This window comes from Gracilinanus agilis, chromosome 5 (genome assembly GCF_016433145.1).
Source record: "Gracilinanus agilis isolate LMUSP501 chromosome 5, AgileGrace, whole genome shotgun sequence".
Taxonomy (NCBI): Eukaryota; Metazoa; Chordata; class Mammalia; order Didelphimorphia; family Didelphidae; genus Gracilinanus; species Gracilinanus agilis.
The window spans coordinates 157975144-157997247 of record NC_058134.1 but is presented as its reverse complement, the minus strand read 5'-3'; the positions used below and the strand labels follow the sequence as shown (position 1 = coordinate 157997247).

General features: G+C 34.2%; 1 protein-coding gene across 2 annotated transcripts in view; it reads left to right on the top strand.

Annotated features, from left to right (window-relative positions):
• MAGI2 (membrane associated guanylate kinase, WW and PDZ domain containing 2) overlaps window positions 1–22104 on the top strand; it is a 1708818-nt gene that overhangs the window by 411319 nt on the left and 1275395 nt on the right. The gene's annotated exons all lie outside the window — the stretch shown is intronic.

The window sequence follows — 22104 nt, the reverse complement described above, 5'->3', positions numbered from 1 at the left end:
AGACAAAAAAGAATGAAATAGATCCATCCTCAAAGAGCATACATTGTACTGGAGGAGAAAATGACAAATACAACGCAATTGTTGGAGAGATCAACAAAGATCTCATGAAGAAGATGATATTGGGGCTAAGTTTTGAAGGAAACTAATTTTAAAGAATGGAGATTGTATAATGAGGTAGTATATTCCTGACATGGAGTGAATCTATACAAAGACAGAGAGATAGGACATGGAATGCTAGTGTAAAGAAAATCAAGAACTGTTGGATAGGACCACGGCATGCTTGTGAAGGTAATACTTCACATAATATGATGTGACATGATTCATACATAATAATTACTAATTTCCATTCAGCAAATATTTATTAAATTTACATATTTTATTGATTATTATATTATATTATAAATATATTTTTATATATTAAATTATAAATTTATAAAATTTATGTATTAAATAGCTCTTGCAAGTATGGCATTCTCTTAAGTAATAGAGAATAAAGGAAAAGTATAATATTTCAACACATCTAAAGGAGTAAATGGAAGCAAGACTTTTACACAAATAACTATATTTCAAGGAAGAAAGATATATCCTTAGAACATTTTCAAGCTCATCTCAAATGTAGCCTTCTAAAAAGGGTCTTTCCTGGTCTTTGCCCCTTGTTTATCCAGTTCTCCAACCTAGAAATTACATTTGTATTTACTCTCTTTCTCTCATTCTCTCTCTCTCTCTCTCTCTCTCTCTCTCTCTCTCTCTCTCTCTCTCTCTCTCTTTCTCTCTCTCTTTTTTTTCTGTGTGTGTGTATTCATAATATACAAAGTAAATACAAATATATTTTACAATATATATTCCCTATATGCATAACTTATATATATATAGAATTTTTCTTCCCTATCTACACATTTTCCTTTTATAGAAGTTAAATATCCCTAAGGAAGGAGCTTTACTTTAGTCTTTATATTCCTAAGTCCTAGCATAGGGCCTGGCATATAGTAGGTACCTAAAGAATTCTTGTTGAATTGAATTGAATGCATCTGAAACAAGAGATCAGGGCTATTCAGAAGTAAGACAGCATCAGAGTATTTTATGGAAAAGGCATGGGGGATGGCACAAATCATTTTCAGAAATGCATGGTTATATAGCAGAAGAAGTGTAGACAAGTTTGGGTAGGGAAGGATATTGGAAATATTTCAGTTTGGTTAAAATATAAAGTACACAAGGGAGAATGCTATAGCTGAATGCTATTTCAATAGCAGATGGCAGAGGGACATGAAAGCTACTTTTAGGAACTTAAGATTTTAACAGTATGCTTTGGAGACTAGTTAATGTTTTTTATATAAGAGAGTAACCAAATCTGAATAATTAGTTATGAAAGTTTTTATGAAGCAATATGGAATTTTGAAAGTGGATAGTTTGGTGATGAGAAATAGATAGATATTACTTTCTTCTATGTTAGAAGAAATGAGGGCATGAGCTAAGATACTTACAGTGAAGGTTTAGAGGGTCCAGATGCAAGAGATTTTGTGAAGTCAGAATTGAAATGCAATATCAATTGGTAAGATATGCAGAGTGAAGAAGGAAGAGTCTGTGGTACTGTGAATATATTGGGATCATCAATATGAGTAATTAATTTGGAGGAGGGATTTTATGGAAAAGATGATTAATTTTGGACATACAGAATATGACAAGCCTATTGAACTAGGGAATACTATGAAGCAAGTGATCACTAATAAGCAATAGAGATTCAGATATGGAAGTCACCTGGATAAGCTCAATTGCTGAAGAAATCCCCAAGAGAGAGACTATAGAAAAATGAGCATGTAGCTAAAGAAACTATAGGTGATGGAATACTACTGTGCTCAGAGGAATAATAAACTGGAGGAATCCCATGTGAACTGGAATGACCTCCAGGAATTGATGCAGAGTGGCATTGTACACAGAGACAGATACACTGTGGTAAATTCAAATGTAATAGACTTTTGTACTAACAGCAATGCAATGATCCAGGAAAATTCTGAGGCATTTATGGAAGAGAATTCTATCCATATTCAGAGGAAGAACTACAGGAGTATAAACACAGAAGAAAAACAACTGCTTGAACACATGGGTTGATGTGGACATGATTTGGGATGTAGACTAAACAACCACCTTAGTGCAATCATCAATAATATGGAAATAGGTCTTGATTGATGACACATGAAGAAACCAGTGGAAATGTGCATCAGCAATGGGGAGGTGGGGGGAGTTTGGAGGAGTGGAGGGGATATTAAGAACATAAATCATGTAACCATGAAAAATTTTTTTCTAAAAAATAAAAATTAAAAATGATTGAAAAAACCTTTAGGAACACCTCTATTTAAATTACAGAAAGAGGGTACTTCCGGGTTAAGATGCCTGCAGAGTAGAAGCAGGGAGCTTCACTCTCCTCTCTGACCCATATAGCATACCTCCAAAGGACAAAAAAAAATCCAGATGAAAGAAGGGATCCCACAATGGGCACAGTATTGAAGGTACATGGGATTTGGGCACTTCCAAGCTATAAGCTCCCATAAAAACGCAAGTTAATCAACCTTCCCCCACCCCACCCACCATACCAGAGTCAGAGGCTGTGTACCAGAGTTAGAGCAAGCAGGGGCACAAAATTTAGGTTCTTGGTAGCTAACTGGAACCACTAGAAGCTTGCCCCTGAGAGTTGCAAGACTTGAGACCCCAGGAGGCTGTAGAGTACAGCCCTTGGGTTTGAGAGTGGGACTGAGAGAGGCAGTGAAGAGTGGAAGTAGCTCAGTGCATTGAAACTCAGGGGAAAACCTCAGGTGGAGGAGAAAGCATGGGCCAATTTCAGGGCACTGGGTAGCTTACTAGGACCACTGGGGCTTGATCCTGAAAACAGCTAGACCAGAGACCCATTAGTCTGGGGAACTCAGAACTTGGGCTCTGGAGTGAAGCTGAGAGGAGCCACAGACAGCAGAAGCCTAGCAGACAGTGGAAGCCAGGGAACTCACAAAGTAGCCTCAGGCAAAAACTGCTACTTAGCTCCATACAAAGAGAGTCTGCCTGCCTTACTCAGACATCTGGCTGAGAAAGCATAATGATAACAAGCAAAGCCCAAGAAATAACCACCAAAAAGACCAAGAAAAAAAGGTCTAAGATTTAATAACTTCTGCACAGAAAAAAACAGAAAACAGAGGAGGACAAACAATTGAAGACTTCCAAACCTTCCCAAAAATGAAAATTGGTCACAAGCTCTTGAAGAGTCCAAATCTGAGATCATGAGAAAGAACGAAAGATCTAGCAAGAAAATAACAGAAAGGAAAAACCAAGGGGAGCTGTGGGGTGGGGAGTTCATAAATGGAGGGGGAGGAGAGGGGAGGGAATTCATTAGAGCATAAAAATAATAAGAGGGGAAGGGTGGGGGTGGAAAGGGGGACTGGCGTAAAACAAACCACTGGTTTAAAAGGAAATAGCATAAGAAGAAGGGGTAGAACTAGAGAGGATACCAAAATGTTAGGGAATATACAGCTGATAATTATAACCCTGAATGTGAATGGGATTAACTCGCCCTTAAAACAGAAGCAAATAACAAAGTGGATTAGAAAACAAAACCCTACCATATGTTGTCTACAAGAAACACACATGAGGCAGGTGGACATACACAGGGTTAAGGTCAATGGCTCAAGTAAAATCTTTTGGACTTCAACTGAGAAAAAGAAGGCAGGAGTGGCAATCATGATTTCTGATAAAGCCAACGTAAAATAGATCTGATTAAAAGAGATAGGGAAGGTAATTACATCATGATAAAAGGCAGTATAGATAATGAGGAAATAACAGAACTCAATATGAACACACCAAATAGTATAGCATCCAAATTTCTAAAGTAGAAACTGGTAGAGCTCAAGGAGGAAATAGATAGTAAAAATATACTAGTGGGAGATCTAAATATTCCTTTATCAGATCTAGATAAATCAAACCAAAAATAAATAAGAAAGACATAAGAGAGATAAATGAAATCCTAGAAAAAATTAGATTAAATAGATATGTGGAGAAAAATATATAGGGACAAAAAGGAATACACCTTCTTTTCAGTTGTACATGGTACATTCACAAAGACTGACCATATACTAGGCCATAGGAACATGGCAAACAAATGCAAAAGAACAGAAATAATAAATGTAATCTTTTCAGATCATAATGCAATAAAAATAATAATCAGTAAGGGCACATGGACAGGCAAATCAAAAACTAATTGGAAATTAAATAATATGATTCTCCAAGACCAAAGAAGAAATCATAGAAACAAATAATAATTTCATTGAAGAGAATGACATTGATGAGACATCCTACCAAAATCTGTGGGATGCAGTAAAAGCAGTACTTGGAGAGAAATTTATACCATTGAGTGCATATAATAACAAATTCGAGAGGGCAAAGATCAATGAACTGGCCATGAAAATTAAAAAAATTGAAAGGGAAAAAGTTAAAAATCCCCAGTTAAAAACTAAATTAGATATTATAAAAATCAAAGGAGAAAGCAGTAACATTGATAGTAAAAGAACTGTTGAACTAATAAATAAGACTAGAATCAGGTACTTTGAAAAAACAAACAAAATTGACAAAGTACTGGTCAATCTAATTAGAAAAAGGAAAGAAGAAAACCAAATTATCAGTATCAAAGATGAAAAGGGAGACCTCACCTCTAATGAAGAGGAAATCAAGGTAATCATTAAAAACTATTTTGTCCAATTATATGGCAATAAATATAGCTATCTAGGTGATACGGATGAATATTTACAAAAATATAAATTGCCTAGATTAACAGTAGAAAAAATAGAATACTTAAATAATCCCATATCGTAAAATAATCCCATATCGTAAAAGAAATTGAACAAGGCATCAAAGTACTCCCTAAGAAAAAAATCACCAGGACTAGATGGATTCAAAAGTGAATTCTATCAAACCTTCAAAGAACTAATTCCAATACTATACAAACTATTCGACACAATAAGCAAAGGAGTTCTACCAAACTCCTTTTATGACACAAATATGGTACTGATGCCAAAGCCAGGTAGATCAAAAACAGAGAAAGAAAACTATAAACCAATCACTCTAATGAATATAGATGCAAAAATCTTTTTTTTTTAAACCTTAACTTCTGTGTATTGGCTCCTAGGTGGAAGAGTGATAAGGGTGGGCAAAGGGTGTCAAGTGACTTGCCCAGGGTCACACAGCTGGGAAGTGTCTGAGGCTGGATTTGAACCTAGGACCATCCCATCTCTAGGCCTGACTCTCAATCCACTGAGCTATCCAGCTGCCCCTTAGATGCAAAAATCTTAAACAGAATATTAACAAACAAACAGCAAGTGATCATGAGGGTTATTCATTATGATCAGGTGGGATTTATAACAGGAATTCAAGGATGGTTCAACATTAGGAAAACCATCCACATAATTGACCATATCAACAAGCAAACAAACAAAAAACACATGATTATCTCAATAGATTCTGAAAAAGCCTTTGGCAAAATACAACACCCATTCCCATTGAAAACATTAGAAAGTATAGGAATAGAAAGGTCTTTCCTAAAAATAATGAATGGTATATATCTAAAACCATCAACAAACATCATCTGTAATGAGGATAAATTAGAAGCATTCCCAATGAGATCAGGAGTAAAACAAGGATGCCCATTGCTACCTCTATTATTTAACATTATACTAGAAACACTAGCAGTAGAAATTAGAGAAGAAAAAGAAATTGAAGGTATTTAAATAGGCAATGAGAATACCAAACTATCACTCTTTGCAGATGATATGATGGTCTACTTAAAAAATTCTAGAGAATCAACTAAAAAGTTAGTGGAAATAATCAACAACTTTAGCAAAGTTGCAGGATACAAAATAAATGCACATAAATCATCAGCATTTCTATATATTTCCAACACATTGCAGCAGGAAGAGTTAGAAAGAAAAATTCCATGTGAAACCATCCTAGACAATATAAAATACTTAGGAAACTACCTGCCAGGACAAACACAGGAATTATACGAACACAACTATGAAACCCTTTCGACACAATTAAAACTAGATTTAAACAATTGGAGAAACATTGAGTGCTCATGGGTAGGACAAACTAATATGATAAAAATGACCATCCTACCCAAATTAATTTACCTATTTAGTGCTATACCTATCAGATTACGAAAAAACGTTTTTACTGAATTAGAAAAAAACTATAACAAATTTCATTTGGAAGAACAAAAGACCAAGAACATCAAGGGAAATAATGAAAAAAAATATGAAGGAAGGGAGCCTAGCAGTACCAGATCTTAAACTGTACTATAAAGCAGTAATCATCAAAACAATATGACACTGGTGAAGAGACAGAAGGGATATCACTGGAATAAACTAGGGGTAAGAGACCTCAGCAAGACAGTCTTCAATAAACCCAAAGAACCCAGCTTTGGGGGGAAAACACTATTTGACAGAAACTGCTGGGAAAATTAGAAAAAAAATATGGTAGATATTTGGCTTAGATCAACATCTCACACCCTACACCAAGATAAACTCAGAATGGGTGAATGATTTGAATATAAGGAAGGAAACTATAAGTAAATTATGTGAGCACAGAATAGTATACTTGTCTATGGGAAAGGAAAGATTTTAAAAGCAAACAAGAATTAGAAAAAATCACAAAATGTAAAATAAATAATTTTGACTACATTAAACTAAAAAGTTTTTGTACAGACAAAACCAATGCTACCAAAATTAGAAGGGAAGCAACAAACTGAGAAAAAAAATATAACAAAAAAAAATTCAGACAAAGGTCTAATTGCTCAAATATACAAGGAGCTAAAAGAATTGTACAAAAAAATCAAGCCATCCCCCAATCATTAAATGGGCAAGGGACATGAATAGGCAATTTTCAGATAAAGAAATCAAAACTATCAATAAGAACATGAGAAAGTGTTGTAGATCTCTAATAATTAGAGAAATACAAATCAAAACAACTCTGAGGTACCACCTCACACCTAGCAGATTTGCTAAAATGACAACAGGGGAGAGAAATGAATATTGGAATGAATGTGGCAAAATTGAGACATTAATGCATTGCTGGTGGAGTTGTGAACTGATCCAACCATTCTGGATGGCAATTTGCAACTATGCTCAAAGGCTTTAAAAGACTATCTGCTTTTTGATCCAACCATAGCACTGCTTGGATTATACTCCAAAGAGATAATAAGTAAAAAGACTAGTACAAAAATATTTATAGCTGCGCTCTTTGTGGTGGCAAAAAATTGGAAAATGAGAGAATGTCCTTCGATTGGGGAATGGCTGAACAAATTGTGTTATCTCTTGGTGATGGAATACTATTGTGCTCAAAGCAATAAAGAACTGGAGGAATTCCATGTGAACCGGAATGACCTTCAGGAATTGATGCAGAGTGAAAGAAGCAGATCCAGGAGAACATTGTACACAGAGACTGATATACTGTGGTACAATCAAACATAACGGACTTCTCTACTAGCAGCAACACAAGGATCCAGAGCAAGGCTGAGGGACTTATGAGAAAGAAAACTATCCACATTCAGAGGACGAACTGTGGGAGGAGAAAAACAGAAGCAAAACAACTGCTTGAACACATGGGCCAATGGGCATATTATTGGGCATGTAGACACTAAACAATAACTCTAGTCTAACTATCAATTATTTGGAATTAGGTATTGATCCATGATACATGTAAAACCCAGTGAAATTTTGCATCGACTAAGGGGTGTTTGGGGTGTTTTGGGGGAAAGAGAAACAACATGAATTATGTAACTAGGGGAAATATTCAAAATAAAAATTTTAAAATAAAAAATAAATTACAGAAATATTAAAATTCAGTGAAGAGAAGGCACTTTAGAAGAGAAGGTGAGAACTGCTAGAGTGTAATATCAGAGAAACTAAAGGAGGAAAGGATTTTTCAGAATGCTATTAAGATCCATAATGTCAGTACTATAGAAACAAAATTCAATAGCAAGAAATAGAAAGAGAAATTCCACCTAAAATAATGGTATTGTCTAGAACATCTTGCATTGTGACAATATAAGATATCTGATTGGAGGGAGGAGGATTTCTAGCTACCTTTTCTAGACAATACCAAGTGTTAGGAAGCTCATTATCCAAAGAAAGTAATGATTTCTTTGTTGAACAAATTTGATTATTAGGCCATTTTCCCTTATATTGAACTTGAATATCACCCTCACATGTTCATGGTCCTAATTCTCATCTATGAAACAGCAGAGAACATAAGTCTAACATCTCATCAATGATTTTCAATTGACTGAAAACAACTTTTACACATTTTAAGCCTCCTTTTCTCAAGTTTAAACACCTGTCATTTCTTTAAACATTTTGCAATCAACATACTTCAAAATTCCCTTGCCATCCTGTATGCATTGTGTGTATACCATTGGGTGTACATGTTTTTTATCAATGTCCCTAATGTAGAAAGCTCACCATTGCAAAATATATAACATTTTTATCTCACTTCATTCCAATAATGTACCCTGTATTAGCTTTATTGGAAGCAGATTCCACTGATCATTACACTTTCCTCATTCTTTTCTGTTTCTGTTGTTTATTTAACTCCAAAGAAGGATTTTTTGGGGTTTGTTCATGATCAATTTTATCATGTTAGATTTTTTTAGCCTAATGAGATCATTTTAGATACTAATTATGTCATTGAACTAAATGGCATGTAAACTGTATATTATATAGGTGAACTTTATATCTTTTTATCAAAGTATTTTTCAAAGAATTAAAAATGGAAATCTGGCCAGAGACTATTTGTATGTAATTAGAGGCATCTTTCAAGGTTTTTGCTGATTAACTTTCAGCACTTGATGGAAATGGTTATTCAACTAAGTAAGAAGTTGCTTAAATGCACTACCATCGCATCTATACCTTTCCATTACTCAACAAAAATACCTTAAAAGACTTTCGCAATGCTTTTCCCCCAAGGAAATATAACCTATTTTTATACGAGGGAAAATTTTGGTAATGTTTTTTGATGAAATCCAGATTAATTAAAAAAAACTTTTATTAAATGATATTTTTACAGAAACATTACTAAGTATTTACAGAGAATTCTTAGATTATATAAATTAGGACTCCTTCTCTCAGGCCTTTCATTACATTCTAATAAGGGGGAAAATACAAACATAGATATACTCTGAATGAACTGCCACCCCTAGGTGTGGTTTCTGTAAAAGCAGAAAAGGCTTCCAAAGGAGAGGCAGAATACAGGATGTTGTAGGCAAGCCAAATTCCCACCATCACCTTCACCATCATCTCCCATCTCCTTTTAGACCATGAAGGTCCAACACCTTGAACCTAACAACCCTGGGAATAGCAATGCCCAGTCACCTCAAAGTATCCTGGAAAGCAAGCACTGGGGAAATGCAGCATGACAACTATTCCTCTTGGTGAATGAAAGATCCAGAAAATAAAGGTCTTGGTACCAAATACTTTGGCACCATAAAATGTTTCAACATCAGTAAATGATATGATTTATCAGTGGAAATGACATTAAAGAAAGTGCATTACCATCTGTTTCACTCCTACACTCTAAGGACCATGTGACCTTTTTATTTGATTTGAAGTGGAAAACTTCCATATTTGTTGTTTCCCTCACTAAAATTTGAGCTCCTTGAGCATAGCAACTGCCTTATTTTTTCAACATATATGCCCTCTGCTTAGCAGTGTTTTTCACATAGTAAACACTTGATCATTTTAATCAATCATTCATCCATTCAATATTACATGATATGTTCATTAAATATTCCAAAACTAAGCAGAAAGTGAAGTATGAGAGGGAAGGTTGTTATTAATGAGAAAAATCTAGAAATTTCATGTGGACTTGGATGATTAGGGAAGATCTTTCAGGAATAGGACACAAGTTAAGTAAAGATAAATGCAAACCTTTGTAGGCATATTTAGATGTTCATTAACTCCATTTCCTGGAGTGTAATTCCAAGAAAGGGAATAATAGAGACTAAAATCAGAAAGGTCAGATAGCACCAGATTGCAGATGACCTTGAATAACAATGAAAGAAATCTGAAATTTATTAAGCGAGAAATATGTGTTATGGAGACAATGAGTTAAGTACATTTGTGTGTTAAAATGAAAAACTTAATATAAAATGGAAGAGTGTGTGTGGGAATTCAAAAATACCTATTGAAAATCTATTCTAATACTCCAAGTGAATAGTAATTATGGTCTGAACTAACAATAACAGCAATAAAATTTATATAATGTCTTTTATGTATTAGGCACTGTGCCTTTAAAAACATGACAATTTGATACTGAAAAAAAACAACTATGGGAGGTAGGTGCTATTATAATCCCCATTTTACAGATGAGGAAAATGAAGGTTATGTGAATTATATAGAGTCAAAGAATTACTGTCAGAGGTTATATTTAAACTCTGGACTTCCTTACTTCATTCATCTATCTACTTCTAAGTTGGTTGCATGGCAGTGGAGATGAAGGGATGAATGTGAAGGATATTATAAAGGCACAACTAACAAAACTTGGTACCCAATTAGTTACCAGTAGTGAGAAAAAATAAAACATTTAAAATAATACCAACATTTCAAACATGTGAAACTGAATGAATCATCATTCACTGCCTTAGAAAGAAATAATGATGATATTGATGGCAAAAAATAGCAGGTTTAAATTATAGGAAGGGGATATGCAGTTTAAGAATTCAATGTATATACATATATAGATACAATATAAGGTCTTGAATAATATATATGAAAGAAAGGAAAAAGAAAGACAGACAGAGAGAGATGGACTTACAGACAGAAAAAGAGACAGAGAAATGTAAATGTTGATATGTATATATGATATACAGATTATCATTTATAAGTACTTTGGGCTCCAAATTTTGAACTCAAGAGGGAAATCTAGAATAAAGACATGTTTGTTAGTTCTTTATGTAAAAGATAGTTTTGTTTTCTTTTTTTAAATCTTACCTTCCATCTTAGTATCAATACTATGTATTGGTTCCAAGACAGAAGAGTGGTAAGGGCTAGGCAATGGGGACCAAATGACTTGCCCAGGGTCACACTGCTAGGAAATGTCTGAGCCCAGATTTGAACCTAGGATCTCCCATCTCTAGATCTGACTCTCAATCCACTGAGCCACCCAGCTGCCCCCTAAAAGATAGTTCTTAAAGTCATTATAATGAGAGAATGAGATTATCAAAAGAAAGAATATAGAAAAAGGAGAGAGGAAAGTCAAGGAAAGAACAGTGAGAAATATCCCCCTTAAAGGCAAGGGAAAAAGAAGTATCTATTAGAGAAATAGAAGTTTAAACAGAAGTATATAGGATTTCTGAAGAGAAGGAAGAAGGAAGTAATCAGAAGAACTATGCTATTTCTATCTATAAATATATAGCATTCTACCAGGGTAGTAATACTTTCTAAAATGAAATTATATTATGTTTAAATAGCACTATTAGTGAATCTATGTTGGTTCTCTACATAGAATGTTTCAAAATAAATTTTAAATTTTCTACTCAAGGTAATTTTCTATTAAATTTACTTATTAAGGACTGGTTGCTGGTGGAATGTTAATTGAGTTGATTTAAAAAATCTTTTAAAATTTACTGTATGTAATATGTTCTCCTCCCTTCAAAATTTGCTTTGCATTACTTGACAATATTAATTATTATTATAGAACTGAATATGTCCAAGCAATTATTTATTTTATCTGGTTCTTAGGGAGCTTCGAAAGCCAACATTTTATTATGCAAAATGAACACCATATAATTTACTGACCCTTGCTGAAAGACATAGTGAGCTATCAAGCACACTTTAAGTGTATTTAGCTTTATTGCCCAATAGAGAAATATTTTGTCATTGACTATACATTTTAAATTGAAGGAAAATGGATGTGCCATTAATATCAAGTCTATTTTACATTCTCAGTATAAATTTGCCATGTGCAAAAAAAATGTTAATTCAGCATGTGCATCTAAACAGATGCTTTGCATAATATAAATGAACATTAAGGAAGGGTCACTTTGCATGTTTGAGTCAGTGAAATAGGTTAAATGATTTTTATTTATTGGTTTATTCTTCCTGGATGGTACATTGGAGACAACCATTCCATAATGCAGTTAAAAGAATGTTTGAGACCTTAGTCCAAAGCCAGCATTTTATTGTAAAAAGACGAATATAATGAGTAATAATTTGAGCTGGCAATCCTCTACCTTCTTCTCTTTCCAATATATAATCTTACCAAATTACCTTCATATTTGAATTTCATAAAAAAGCAAAACATTAAATTCCTGTTACTTCAGCAAGCTGACTTCTCACATGATATTAGTTTACTATTTTGCTCTGAATTGGCAGAATTTGTCTATTTTACTCGTAGACTTACAACAGAAAGATATATGCATTTGTTGAGGGTGGATTATGCATATCTAAAAAACATTTCTCAGGATAAATATAGCTACAATATTAGTTATCATCATTTGACATTTGTGATCCATATACTCTTTGATCCTCCCACCCCTCTCATAGGTAATGTGTGTGATATAGGTCACATATGTACTATCATGCAATACATAATTGCATGTTGACCATGTTGTAAAAGATTATACATATTCCTTATACTGGAGGAAAAAGTCATAGAGGAAAGGAAGTGAAGGCTCATCTACTTCAGTTTTCATTCAGATTCCATCAGTTACTTCTTTGGTACTGGATAACTTTTTTTGTCATGAGTCTTTTGACATTGTCCTGGATCCTTGCATTGTAGCTGAGTTCAAATACTGTCTTTGACTCATATTTTCATTTTAACCTTGAACAAGTCAAATAACCTCTAAAATCTCTAGACATCTAATACTATAAATTTCTGAGAATGTGGTGAACTGAATTTGTAGCAAATGTTTCCTCATTTTGGACTTGTTCATACAAATAAAATCACATCTAGTCATAGAATCAAAATTATATACTGGCTAAAGTGCTAACCTCCAATTCAGAAAAAGCCACGTGACCATGGAGAAATCACATAACCTCTCTGATATTTAGACGACTTTTCAGTACTATATGGGTTATATTCTGAAATGACAAGTCCTTGATAAATAAACATATGGAAGAAAAGCTCCATGAAAATAACATAAGTATATAGTGCTTACATACTTCCTTGCAGATACTATAGGATCTAACTGATACCTCATTTGATCCTCACAATGATCCTGGCATAGAGCAGCTATTATCTTTCCTCCTTTTTATAGATGAAGAATCTGAGGCTCAGAACACTTAAGTGATTTGTCCAGAGTTATACAACTAAATGTAAGGCTGCATTCCAATTCTGATCTTTCTAATTCAAGTCCAACACCCTTGCACTATCTGGCAGCTTTTATTTTTCTCTATGTTTTTATTTGTGTTCTTCTGCTTTAAAATTTTAGCAGAAATTTTTGTTTTACTCTTTTGTCTCAAGAAGTTGGATCAAGGGATATGGAATATTTTCTGTGTGATCTAAAGCTGTTAATGATATTGATAAAAATATAGCCTCAGAAGTTTATGGGATTAAAAGGAGAGATTTCAGCTGAAACATCAGACATAATCAGGAGGGTAATCAAATTCAGGTACCTAGTTGAAGTTCTGAGGTTCATGAATTAAATTTGAGGAGCATGTTAACAGTGTTTTTGTTTGGTTTGGTTTGGTTTGGTTTGGGACCAGGACAATTTCCATTTTTCACACTCCAAAGTCTTTAGATGCATATAAGCTTAGCACTCTGGACTTAACCCCCAGGTCGCTAGGATATACTGCTCATTTTCCTTTAGTTAGTAAGTTCTGCCATTTTTATTATTCTCAATATCTGAAGTATGCCAATATGGAAAGAGTCTTCCTTTTTTTTCTTTGGAGAAGGAGAGAATTATAGATACCTCATAAGGACTAAGATAAGTAGAGTGGTAGCCCAATATCCAGACGGAAGAAGTTTAGACTTGTAAAATATTTGGGTAAAGCAGTGATCATCAGAACAATATGGTGCTGACTAAGAGGTAGAAGGAAGAAGGGAGGGTCAATGAATTAGACTTGGTGTAAATGACCTCAGCAAGATAGTGTGTGATAAACCCAAAGATCCAAGCTTTTAGGACAAGAGCCCACTATTTGACAAAAACTGCAGGGAAAATTAGAAAACAGCATAGGAGAGATTGGGTTTAGATCAACATCTCACACCTATACCAAGATAAATTCAGAATGAGTAAATTACTTAAATATGAAGAAGGAAACTATAAGTTAATTAGATGAACATAGAATGGTATACCTGTCAGATCTATGAGAAAGGAAGAAATTTAAGATCAATCAAGAGATAGGGAATATTACCAAATGTAAAATAAATAATGTTAATTGCATTAAATTAAAATTTTCCTTACAAACAAAACCAATGCAACCAAAATTAGAAGGGAAACAAAAAATTGGGAAAAAACTTTATAACAAAAAACTCTCACAAAGGTCTAATTTCTCAAATTTGTTAGGAGCCAAATCAATGGTACAAAAAAATCATGCCATACCCCAATTAATAAGTGGGCAAAGGACATGAATAGGCAGTTGTCAGATAAAAAATCAAAACTATTAATAATCACATGAAAAAGTGTTCTAAATCTCTCATAATTAAAGAAATGCAAATCAAAACAATGCTGACCTCACACTTAGCAGATTGGCCATTATGACAGCAAAGAAAGTAATAAATGTTGGAAGGGAAATGGCAAAACTGGGACACTAATGCATTGCTTGTGGAGTTGTGAATTGATCCAGTCATTCTGGAAGACAATTTCGAACTATGCCCAAAGGGCTTTTAAAAAACTGCTTGCCCTTTGATCCAGTCATACAGCTGCTGCCTTGTACCTTAAAGAGATAATAGGGAAAATACATATATGAAATTATTCATAGTCACACTGTTTGTGGTGGCCACAAACTGGAAAATGTGGTGGGAGGGTCCATCAATTGGGAAATGGCTGAATAAATTGTGGTATCTGATGGTGATGGAATATTATTGTGCTGAAAGGAATAATGGACTGGGGCAATTCCATGTAAACTGGAAAGACCTCCAGGAATTGATGCAGAGTGAAAGGAACAGAATGAGGAGAACATTGTACACAGAGACTGATACACTGTGTAAAATCAAATGTAATGGACTTCTGTACTAGCAGCAATGCAATGACCCAGAACAATTCTGAGGGACATATGAGAAAGAAAACTATCCATGTTGAGAGAAAGAACTGTGGGAGTAGAAACACAGAAGAAAAACATATGATTAATAACATGGTTCAATGGGGATGTGATTGGAAATTTTGACTTCAAATGATCACTCTATTGTAAATATTAATAATATGGAAATAGGTTTTGAACAATGATATACGTATAACCCAGTGGAATTGCTCATCAGCTTCAGGAGGAGTAGGGAATAGGAGGGGAGGGAAAGAACATGAAGCATGTAACCATGGAAAAATAGTCTAATTTAACTAATTAAATTAAAAATTAAAAAAAAATTTGAGTTGTCCATCATGGGTAAAGTTATCAGGTTTGGTAGAAAGTTGCCATGTTTAGGAAGTCACCTCACCATTATGGTAGGGGGGAAACAGAACTAACAAAATTTACTGGGATTCAAAACCTGCTTCTATTTACTCTTTGTGTGAGTATGGACAAGCAAACTATTTTTTTTCTTGTTTGTAATTCCTCCCTTTGTAAAATAATGAAATTGTCCTTAGTAAACTCTAATTGCATGGCCCTATTAACTGGCCTATCTGTGATAATTTTCTTAAGCAATTTGGTGCATAATTTTTATATTATTAAAGTTTCTAATTTTATCCCTATTACTGATTTCCTCAGTTACTTTTAATTTGCAATGTCACTAGCTTGTTTCCAAATGTAGTTTCTCACCTATAAAATGGAGATAAATAAACACCAATAATGCTAGTACCAAAGACAACACATTACTACCATATACTTCTTTGGCAGAAACTTAATAACCTAAAAACAACTAATAAGAAGAGAAGGCATGCATTTTAGAACATTTAAATGTTGGCAAAGCATATTAATCAAACACTAAATGCCAAATGAGCCAGAAACAACAAAACAAACCAAAAAATCCTTTTTATATGAGAGGGTGGGGAGAAGAGGATCAAATTTGTTTTATTTAGGAGAGGTGAAGAAGAGGGCCAGACTTATGTTGTGGCAGGTTGTGTGTGAGAAGAGGTGAAGATTGAGGGCATCTATTAGTAACTTGTGCTAGGACAAGGAAGGGCTAACATGTTGGATTTCCTAACTACAAAAAGACACAAGATCTTCAGCTGCTCTCATCTTGATAAAAGTCTCCTGCATTTCTGTTATCCTTAGCCAGGAATGTCCAACTTCCCCTTGTCTTGAGCACAAGACTTCTCTCCTTATGGAACTGATTCTGTTTTACATTCACTACAACCTTCACGCCAGGTATCTTTTAGATTGAACCACATCCTGGGGTACTCTCAATCTACTTATCTTTGTTACTCTCACCTTGGAATTTAGTTATCCAAATTAGTCAGTTAGGGCAGTAAATGCCAATTCATATTATATCCAGCCACCTTTATGTACCACCCTTGTCTTAGCATTCCACCTTGGGCTATGCCCAGAGAATTATTATCTAATCAAAAATATCACTGCTTTTCCAAAGGACATTTCAGTCAGCTCCTCAATGATTTACCATCCTTATTTACCTACTCATAACACTCTTTAGAGGTCTTCATTGCCCAAGATACATATCTTGCCCAATTAGAATATAAACTCCTTAAAGAAAAAAAAACATATAATTTGTGTGCTTATATCTACCTCATTTGGAGTGTAGGGTAGTTTTCAGGAAGGACTAGTACCTCTGGTATGAGAGTTTGCCTTGTCCTTTACAGGAAGACCTTCCTTCTTTGATGTCCACCTCCCACTCAACTCTCACCTGTGTTTCCAACAAGCTGTAGCATGTGCAACAGTTACTCCCCAGTCTATATATTATCAGGTGTGTTAAACCAGCTTGAGGTAACCAACAGACCTCAAAACCATCAATAATTTAGGAATATGTTTACCCCCTTGTGAAGTAGGTTGATCAACACAATTTGTTCCAATGGTTATGAAAGAGGCAGAATGAAGCATGTGCATTGGAGCTCTTAGAACTTGATCAGACATTGAAGACATCCAAGTCATCCACTGAATTCTGGGTCATTGCCTGACATCCTGACTTTTGTCTTGCCACAGTACTTGGATAACTCTGGAAGAAAGAATGAGATTGATGATTTTGTGCAAGCATTTTTAGTTACCTAAATAGTGGCCACTAGCAATAAAGTTTGCTTGTGAGAGCAATTTGCTACCTAGGAAAAAAAGGAGGTATAAAACAGAGGCTAGAGATAGAAGAAAAGCTTTGGTTTAATCACTCTCTCACTATCTCTCTGTCTCAGTCTCTGTTTCTCTGTCTCACTGTCTCTCTTAATAAATGTGGGTCTTGTCTACTTTCATTTAGTCCAAAATTAATGAGTTGTAAACAAGAAGATATGCTATAAACTGTAGGTACAGGCAGCTGTATTTCATGTGATTAAAATACACAAAGACATTTGGTTAGTTGTCAAGGAATTTCATTCCCAGAAGACTTGTTAATTGAAGTATCACTGTCTTAGTCTTTATATCAGATTGAAAATAAATCAGTGGGGAAAAATGTTCATATATCTTTTGGAAAACATGCAGTTTTCATATCATTTTTGTACTTTATTTCTTCAATGAATTTTTCTCTAATGTAAACAACATGCATTTTGTTTCACAACATGATTAACACTGAAATGTGCATTCTCAGATAATATATGTATGACCAATATTTTATTATACTCTTTTGGGGGAAGATGATGAGGTTTGGATAAGGGAGAAGGAAGGAGAGAACTTGGCTTGCAAAATGTCAGAAAATTATTATGAAAAACAGTGACAACATGAAATCTAGAAAAATAAAAATAACTAAAGGGAAAAAAGAAAATATCAATTTCAGGCCATATCCAATAATAATGTTTTAAATTTTCAGTGTCATTCTGCAAATTTGGGAGGATATAATGGTTTTTCCTCAGTAACTCCAGTCTCTCTACAGAATTTATTGATCCTTCAAGGGTGAAAGGACTATGCTCCTCAGCTAAGGAAAAGGATTGCTATCAGACCCAATCCTTGAGAGATTTTTTAAGAGTTATGGCTATACCATTACCAATATAGATATGAGTATAGATGGCAAAGTGGGTCAGGTAGAGGACAAACAGGTTATGGATCTGGACTTCAGAAAGACATGAGTTCAATTGTTGATCCAGATACTATTCATCTTTCCAAACAACACACCTGGAGAAAATTCTTTGACCTTCTTAGACTTATATAAAACTGAAAATGAGGGAGTTGGACTCCTTATCCTCTGAGGATCCTTATAGCACCATATCTTTTACTCTTTTGCATATAGTTTATATAAGAAATTATATTTGAATCAATTATGTCACTCATTGAAGGTAGTGCACTAAAAAGTTCTAGATCTGGAGTCAAGAAATCCTAAGTTCAAATGTACCCTTAAACACTTATGAGCTCATTTGGACAAATCATTTAACCTCTGTCTCTGTTGCCTCATCTTTAATATAAGAGTAGGAATACTACTTACCTGCCAAAGTTGTTGTGGGGATTAAATTGGATATTTGTAAGCAAATAATATTTTCAAGAGATAATATTTATAAAATATAATATAAATATGTAAGCATAACAGAAATTTGTAAACCTTAAGGCATTATATAAATATTAGCTATTTTCATTATTGCTATTCAAGAATTTGGGGGCATTTTCTAATTAATTAAAAAATTTAGCAAGAACAAAAAAAGGTGAGGTAGTTATATAAAGAGTTTTGCATGTGGAGACAAAGACTTATATTTGAATCTTCCTTCTGCCACTTACTAGCTTTGACCTCGTGTCTCAGTTTTCTTATATAAAAAGTAAGGAGTTATAATAGACAATCTCTTAGATCCTTTCCACTTTTATATAAATCTCAGAGACAGTTACAAATACACTGAAAACACAAAAATGAAATGGCTATTGCTTCTGACTTGAGGCAATTTATACTCTAAGAGAGATAAAACCTTTACACCATTGACTACCATCATCCAAGATATAATATGATAAATACAAAGGAGATGTCAAGGGGAGATGATATGGACATTTTAAGAACAAATGTTTTTAGGTAAGAAGCGTGTTTCAAGAGAGGTGGTTGATAACTAAAATGAGAAGATCATGACCATGTGGTGCTAAAACTACATGCTGCCCATCCCAGCACTGAAGTCTGGTATGGGCACAATGCATGGATAAATAGAACTTACATGGATGCCTCCTTCAGGCTTCATAATATTTTGGCAATTCAAAAAGAAACAAGAGGCCCCACTGACCAGTTATATAGTAACATCTTTTTTGTGGAGAGTGTATAATAAACCATGTGTTAGAATAGTTCAGGCAGTGTTTGATCATACTTCTGGACCTGTGATGGATTCAATGGGCATTTGGGAAAAAAAGAAACTACTCTTTGGAAGCAAAAGTCTTTTGTAAAAGCATCAGGCAGATTCTTTGGGGCTCATTCAGAAAGTCTCTGGGAGCTCATCCAAAAACTATCCAGATATTTCTCTCTGCCACAAAGTCTTTGTAAGACGGAGGCATTTTTTGGTGATCTCCCTGCTTGTTCTATATGAATTGTGGCTTATCAAGTAGAAGGGTCAAGAGGGCTTGGGGCCCTTTGGCTCCAGCTTCTGTAGACCCTTCCCAGGAATATCTTTTCTAGCATTGCACATGTTTCAAACAAAACTATATCAAGATATCCAAACCTAGAGCATACTGGGGATTTCCCATCCATCTAGAGGTTGTGTGATGGCTGCTGTAGCATCTTGCCTTTGGAGGGGTGTGTGTGTGTGTGTGTGTGTGTGTGTGTGTGTGTGTGTGTATGAGAGAGAAAGAGAAAGAGAGAGAGAGAGAGAGAGAAAGAGAGAGAGAGAGAGAGAGAGAGGTGAGAGAGAAAGAGAGAGAAAGAGAGAAAGAGAGAGAGAGAGAGAGAGGAGAATGTGTAGGAGAGGGATTGAGGATTGATCAGACTATCCTGAATAGAAATGGAACTTCAGTGCTGATGATCAGCTAGGCCTTTGGATTAGTAAAAAAGGAGAATTTTCAAATTATTTAAGTTCCTTCTTTGTTAGTCAAGAAAATCAACAAATACACCCTTTTCATTTTTAATACTGGTAAGTTTATTCTTTCTTTTTTAAATCAAATTAACAAACACTCTCATCTATCTTATTTGTTGTGTTTTTTTTATAGAACCAGATCCTAGTCTAATTTATGAGTTCAATAGAACTTTTACTTTCAACTTTATTAATTGTTCCTTTGATTTTTAGGATTTCCAATTTAGTCTTTAACTGGGAATTTTTAATTTGTTCTTTTATTCTGGTCTTTTTTTTGTTGCAAGACCATTTCAGCGATCTGTTTTTTTTTTCTCTATTTTATTGATATAAGTAGTCAAGGATATAAATTTTCCCCTGACTCCTACTTTGGCTGTATGCAATAAATTTTGATATGTTGTCCCCTCATTGTCACCCTCTTCAGTGAAATTAGTGATTATTTCTATAATTTTTCCTTGACCCATCAATTTTCAAGAAGTAGATTGAATATTTTCTAATTAATTTATAATTTGCTTCTCCATGAACCCACATTGATTATAGATTTTATTGCATTATGATCTGCAAGAGTTGCATTTATTGTTTCTGATTTTCTGAATTTGGTTATGAAGTTTTTATGTCCTACTACAGGGTCAGTTTTTATATATGCACCTTGTGATTCTGAAAATAATTTATATTCTTTTTTATCACTATTCACTTTTCCCCAAGATATCTGTAGACTCTAATTTTTCTAAAATTTTATCCACTTCTCTTACTTCTTTCTTTCTTTTTTTTTTGCTAGTTTTATCTAGATCTTAAAGGGGAAGGTTGAGGTTGCCCACTAGTATAGTTTTACTACCTATTTCCTCCTTAAGCTCCATTAATATCTCCTTTAAAAATATGAATGCTATACTAATTGGTGCATATATATTAAGTACTTAAAAGTATTTATATTTCTTTATTGTCTAGTCTGCCTTTTATCAAGATGTAATGACCTTCTTTATCAGATCTATTTTTGCTTTGGCTTTGTATCAGATTATGATTTCTACTCTTATTTTTTGTCACAGTTTAAGCCCAATAGATTCTGCTTTAGCCTCTTACCTTTACTCTGTGTGTGTGTCCTTGCCTCAAATATGTTTCATATAAACAAAATATGGTAGGATTTTGGTTTTTAATCCACTGTGTTATCCACTTCCATTTTATAGGTGAGTTCTTCCCATTTCATTCACAGTTATTATTACCATCTGTGTATTCCCATCTGCCTCAATTTCCTCTTTAAATTCTGCCCTTTCTCCTTTCATTCCTTACCTCCACACCTGTGTTTTGCTTTAAATCACTCCCCTGCTAGCTCCCCCTTCCTCATATAACTCTCCTTCCCACCACCTCCCTTCTTATTCCCCTTCTACTTCTCTATATGATAACATAGGATTCGGTATCACAATAGATATGGCTGTTCTTCCCTCACTGATCCTATTTCAGTGAGAGTAAAGTTGAAATATTACCCATCATCACCCTCATCCTCTCCTCCATTGTAATAGTATATCAACCCCACACCTCTTTATGTGATATAATTACTTCATTTTATTTCTCTCTTCCCATTTCTCTTAGTAAATTATTTTTCACTTTTAGTTTTTTAGCATATCATTCTAAACAGCTTACAACCACCCCCTCTATCAATGTGTATTTATTCTAATTACTATGATAATGATAACAAAATTTTGAAGAGTTTTTGGATATCATTTTTTTCCAAATAGGAATATAAACAATTATTGAAGTCTTAACTTTTTTTTCTTTCTTATATATCATTTTATCCTTCTCCTGAGTTTTGTATATGGGCATCAAGTTTTCTCTTTAAGTCTGATATTTACTTCAGGAATACTTAGAAATCTATT